This window comes from Venustampulla echinocandica (genome assembly GCF_003357145.1).
Source record: "Venustampulla echinocandica strain BP 5553 chromosome Unknown scaffold_6, whole genome shotgun sequence".
Classification (NCBI taxonomy): Eukaryota; Fungi; Ascomycota; class Leotiomycetes; order Helotiales; family Pleuroascaceae; genus Venustampulla; species Venustampulla echinocandica.
This window is the reverse complement of record NW_022474211.1, coordinates 634,674-641,089: the sequence shown is the minus strand read 5'-3', so window position 1 is coordinate 641,089 and position 6,416 is coordinate 634,674.

The window sequence follows — 6,416 nt, the reverse complement described above, 5'->3', positions numbered from 1 at the left end:
AGCCATCGGCAGTCGTCAACCATAAATGGGATGCAAAGGAATGGCTTCGCCAATGTTAGGTCGCCGTCGCTACACTGAGACAACTAGTTACAAGTATCAAGTTTGACCTTCTTCCAACTTCCTTGTCAAGACAATGCTACCGTGCTAATAAATGCGGCCTAGCTACAATATTATATCCTTTTCTATTACATTAGCGCTTGATCATGGCCTGAAAGGGGTTGTCTAGGCCGAGAGAAGTCGAGATTCTCCCAGATCTACAAATTTCCGGAGCATGAGGTCAGAGCATATCGACAACCCCTGAGATCCCTCCAAACCCCCATCACATTGCACCAGGTATGGCATTTGCCGTCTCTTATTTTCCCGTAGGATATGACGCCTGGTGCTATGAGAGGCCGTCGGTCCCAAGCTACTCGGTATGCTATTGCAACACAATTTCGTCCCGGAAAAATAAAACTGTCATCACCACTGTCATAGAGTTTCCTAGAATCAAGCGGTATCAATCGATCCGTTTTTTAAAGGCTCGAGCATACTTTAAGGAACATGAATCTCAATTGGGCTCGTTCGCCCGGCGGGACGCCACAATATAGCCATGGAAAGTCGTAGTCGTCTGAATAATCCTGGCGGGCAGGACCAGGAGGGTAGGTTACCCGGGGAAACGACCTGTTGCCGGCAAACCTCCACCGTCACAACAACCATGATGTTCAGCAAGTAATAGTGATCTACCAAGCTCGATCCTCTTTGTCAAACGAGGGCAGGACGTTGCGCTTCCGCTCATCAACCTAAGCGACCGGCAAGCCACGGGATTTTGGTGCCGGTATTAGGGCTTCTTCATCCTGATCTACTCTGCATGGCTACTCCAGAGGAGCAGCTACATGTACTATACCAAATATTCCAGAACAGTGTCAGATCTGCCAGGAGCTACTCCGTATTTTGTACGAAGTAGTGAGTATCATCTTCGATGTTCGCCAGCTCCACCTATGCAGTCAGCCGGCAACTGCAACTGCAACGGTAACTGCAACTCTCGCGATAACTAGGCAACGGCAGTTGGGTTGAAGCCAACACGACCCAGTCAGTGGTTTTACAGGGGCGAAGCCATCAATGCTCCGTACAACTAGGGAAATTGTTCCGGTCCGCCATCTCCTTGCAACTAAACCTAGCGACCTGGCAACATGGCGACATTATTGTCCCGAAAACTTTTGTTGAGGCTCGCTGTCGGTCCAGCGCTATACGGAGTATGGTGCGACACAAGTCCCCGTCGAGAATTTGTGTTTCTACGGTGTAACCACGGGTCCTGGCGGCCATCTGTTCCGGCGACAAGCACCTGAAGGGCCTCGATATCCTATTTGGTCGTCGGTACGAGTGTGCAACGGTTAAAGAGGCGTCAGCATGCAGGTACTTGCAAGGTACTCACCCAACCGCGCAACACCACACACGGCTGACCCCGGGGCCTTGGTTGAGTTTTTTGGACTTCGAAGGGCCGTGAATCTTTAAATCCTTTAGAAGGCTTGGGCTGCAGTATATGTGTGTCAAGTGCACCGTGGCATCAACGGCATCAGGTACGACAACGCTCTGCCGTGCGTCTGATTCTCCTTGAAAGGCCCTATTTGCAGTGGAGAGGCTTCGGGGGCGGCCATTTCATGCTCCACTCATTCCGTCTCATCGTTCAAGTTGAGCCCGGAGCGTGCGACTCATATGGTAGTGCCGAGCCGTGTGGGCCCAAGAATAATAAATAACTCCCAAGCACGCGGACTCCGTTTATTTGTGACGGTCGAGCAGCAAAACTTACTATTATTGTCCCGTCCAGTACTGCTGCGGCAGGAGATGGGTGGATATTCATATTTTGCCGGTGACATGGGCGTGCATGCCGCATGGCATCCAATATTAATCGCTCGTGTGTCATTTTGCTATCATTTTGCGTCGTACAAAGCGCTCACTGGCAAGTCACTGGCAAGCGAGGTAATTCTTCCCTTCCCATGATACTGTAGGATAGGTGCCAGGCTGTCGTTTCCTCGGTTTCGTCATTCATTTTTGATATTTCGTCTCGATTTCTGCTGGCTTGGAGATCCCCTTTTCTTGCATAATCATGTAATGCACATTCCAGACGCGCATTACTCCGGCACATCGCCACTGAACCACTTGCCACTACACAATGCACACACGGAGCGGCCCTCCGTGTTGGTATTGTTGGTATTGATGCATCTCCCGAATCTGCTTGGCCTAACACTGGGCAACTGGTCTAGACTCCAAAACTATCTCAAGTGCGTACGCCATCCGGCCCCGCAGTTCGCCCAAACGTCTACTGCCCACTACTCCGTATTACTACCCAAAACTGTTACTGTACATGTACCTCTGAATCTGGCATGCCGACAAAAAGTCCGGCTTGCATCATCGTGTTTCAGGATACATAGCTAGCCGAGGGGGGTCGTGTGAGACGTTTTCTGCGGCTGGTCGAGTACATCATCGAGTAGCGAGCGGTATTGTACTTCGTACTTCTAACTAAGGTTTTTGATGGATGGTACACGTGGTTCGGCTTCTAGAAGCTCCCGATGCGGTGGAAATGGAAGCTCTTGGGGCCGCTCCCACGTTTCGGCGCCACGGGGACGCAACGGCCGTGCCAGATATATTTCGTTGCTGCTGCCAATTCTTTTTCATTTTGATTTGCATTATTCTGTTTCTGTGCTACTGGACCGCAGTAGAAACAAGCCAGAAGGTCCGAATACGGCCCGTTTGCCTGGGAGCTGGGTGCGGACGCGTGGGGCGTTGGCCGATAATGGTGACAGGGTCGCGGCTTACGGTGTTTTGCTGTGCCTGCCGGTTTCTGGTCCCCGTTGAGACTAGCTGAGAGGCCCTACGGAATGTTGTTTTGCCCTGGTTAGAGAAGTCGTGCGAAGGGTTCCCTCGTGCTGTTACAAATCACCGCCAGGTTGCCCAACGTGCCAGAAAAAGGGGCCTCGGTGGAACAAGCCGTGCGGGGAAGTGGGCCGGTGAACAGGGTCTCCACAAGCCTCCATGCGAGAACATTCAGGCGTTGATTCTAGCATTGTCATCCTTTGCACTCAGATATCGCGGGGGAATGCGCCCAGCACATGTTATTTTCTCGCCTTTTTTCGGGAGGAAGCTGGGCTTTTCCCCTCAACAGCGCAAGCCACGCTGCGTGAGGTGGGATGACTGCTGTACCCCGCAATTTGAAGTCCACGAGCAAGGGCTTCTTCAATAATGGGAGGTATAGCACGAGGAAGCGCCTCCATTTCCACGTGTATAATTGTTCAAGTGGTTAGCAATGACACTAAATATCCCTGTGCTGCGGGTGATGGCACGGTTTGGTGCATACAGGAATGCAGGAATATGCTGCAGCATCCGTCACCAAAGGTCAACCCAGGTTTCCCAACATATTTTACAACTATCTATAGATATAATCAGAGAGAAATTGGATACGGGATGCTGTATAAGCTACACTCCCTGGGTTTGGGCTCTTGACCAACTCTCCTGGGATGCGTGATTTCTCGTAAACAGGTAAATTACCCTAACCTTAGGAATAGAATAGCCAGTCAGAGTCTTCTTAACTCGTATACGCTCAAAATCAGTCCTAGTCAGCTCGCTAGTTTGCCTTATAACATATATCAGTATATCAGTATATATCAGTATATCAGTATATCAGTATATCAGTCCTGTTGAAGTAATCAAATTCAGCCTTTTGCCATTTCGATCCAGAGTACATTGCTTAGCAAGTGCAAAAGTAGGAATTAACTCCCACTGGCTATTTAATCCAACTATGTAACCGAGATTCCTGGAATATATCCCATGGTGACTCCTTTATCTCATTTCCAGGTATCCATGCCCTTGTTCGCAAAAGATACTGTTCAAACTTGCATTATCAAGGTGAATATCATGGCATTGGTTTTAACACCCACAGAGTCAGTAATCCATATCGTCATCTCCCATTTGCGGCTTGCACACATTCCTCACGTCCCGTTTGGCTAGACTTGTTACCGCTACTATTCGAATAAATGTTGGGATTTGCTGAATAAAAGTTGTTCTTTCGTATTTATAATTCTGTTTCCCTCAGTCTCTTGAAGAATTAGTGCTGCTACTACACCGTGTCCCGATAGTATTATCATAGAAGTTTCCATTTTCGATTCTCCCCATTTACTCTTCTCATCCTTTGGTGTTTTACTTCTATACTTACATCCTGTGGGTTCTCTGCAGGCTGTGGTTATCCTGTTTATATTTCTTTTCCTGACACGACCACCTAGCTAGTTTGGTACAACTTGTAGAGTGAGGTTTTATTATTAAAAGTTTTCATCTATTGCTTGGTTGTCAATGTCTTGTTGCTCTATTAATTCAATATATTAACTGGCTTCATCTCTTTTGCTTCTGCATATTTTCTCTACTCCTAGTATCCGTTGCTATGGGTAAATGATACAGGATCAAATACCCCCGCGGTGCCTTTTCTCCTCTGGAGAAGGTAAAGGGTTAATCTCCTTAAGTATGCCTTTGTTGCTGTCATTACGGCCAAGAGAAGTATGGTTTCTTTGACTAGATGACGTTTATAAACCAACTGTTACGTTTACCGGGTATTACCCTTGCCTGTGTTACGGCCTCCTATTTACTCTCTAGCAATGACCACTCTAGCTCCAAAAAAGAAATCGTACTTCGACCTTTAGAAACTCGTGGTCTAATGCTTCTTGGATGAATACCCCTAAAATTATATTCTCCGCTTCATCTAAACTCTGCCCTATGCTCTACTACTTATCCCTCCTAGCGACAATATATATCACCAACATAAACAGAACGAAAAATAAACTTGCTAAATCACTTCTATTGGCTTTCGTCTATAATAGACACAACCCCTTCGTGCTCGTCACCATCACCTCAATATTATTTCAATGGTTTATTGAACTGATTGAAATCTACCGCACACTGCGACACTACTCTCCCCCTACCATGTAGATTCTGAGGCATGCTTTTAAACGATATTCTCAGCCAAAATGAGCTTGTTATGGCGCCCCACCTAAAGCCCCCAAGCAAGATAGAATCACATTATTTTGCCTATCTTATACCTAGTGATCTTCCATCGTAGACTACACCTATTTCTATTGTTTTACGGGTGTAAATTTCTCAGCAGCCAGCTAATGACTCCGAGAGAAAGCATCCAGGAACCATGATGGTCCGGCGATTGTGAGAAAGAAGCCTTGGTCAGCTGTCCTGACATGCCATATAGGCCTAGCCTGGATATTGTTTCTTTAGATCCCAAATTCCATGCCGTCTATGTATATTGTGGGGTTGGTCTATTTGATACAGTGAAAAACATACCCTCTCAACAGCTAAGGGTTATTTCCCAGATCAAAGACTCCGAGAATATATCCTCAGAGCAGGTGGATCGAACATGATGGGAATCAAAGCTAGAATTTACCCAGAGCCGTGCTATGAGCAATATTCTAGACCATGGAGAAATTGGAACGGTTGGAGTAGAAGTTACTGATATACTGATATACGTAAATATTTGCAACATGAGACGCAATTAGATTTGAACGGCCATAAGTTACTGCACTGAGAATCTTAAAAATAATTATTATTCGCAGAAAGGTTGATCAAGGAGCAATTTTCGGATGGGCCAGCGTCGAGTTTCTGAGGAAAAGCTACCCCGAGACGATCCCTCCTAGAATGTGTATTATTAAATGTCGAGGAGAACCCAAGGAAACTAGGTAAAATATCAAGAAATAATATTTCAACCCCCGCCGTTACATCCGTTATGAGCCGCTATCTGCTGTAGTAGGGCCTGGCTTCGAGTTTCAAAATACTTGCTTCGATCACTACTGAAACATACGAACGAATGGCTAGGAAAGGCTAAGGATGAATCTACTCATATGCGAATGAAATCTGTTACACATCACTAGTTTGATAAAATTTACAATACCGTCTCCTTCTCCTCCTGCTAGTTGGTTACGATGCTATATATAAACAAATTATAGACCACCCCTTTCGCCCAGACGGCTTTCACACAGCCCATTATGGCACTTGTTAACCCCTAGGCTGCTGATCTACTAGAACATCAATATTGCCTTGGCTATAACTACTATGGACCCCTCTGCCATTTTTGCTCCAGCGACTTTTATGCAGAAGGAGGAGAAGGAAGATGAAATATTACCAAATGCTCTAGAAGTAATAGAGCGCAGCCCGGTCGAATGACTACATATATTGCATGTTTTGTCGTTTTCATCCATCGATCCACTCAGGTCAGACAATTTGATCCGAATCACTCAGCTAGATCGACCCCCCCTGTCCTCTTTAACACAAAATCACATATTCTGATCCATAGAGGGTAGTCAGAGCTGAGGAAAGAAGCTAGATATGTGACTAGTGCGGATGTGAAGCCAAACAAACATTTTGCCCAACATCGATTTATACGAAGTGCG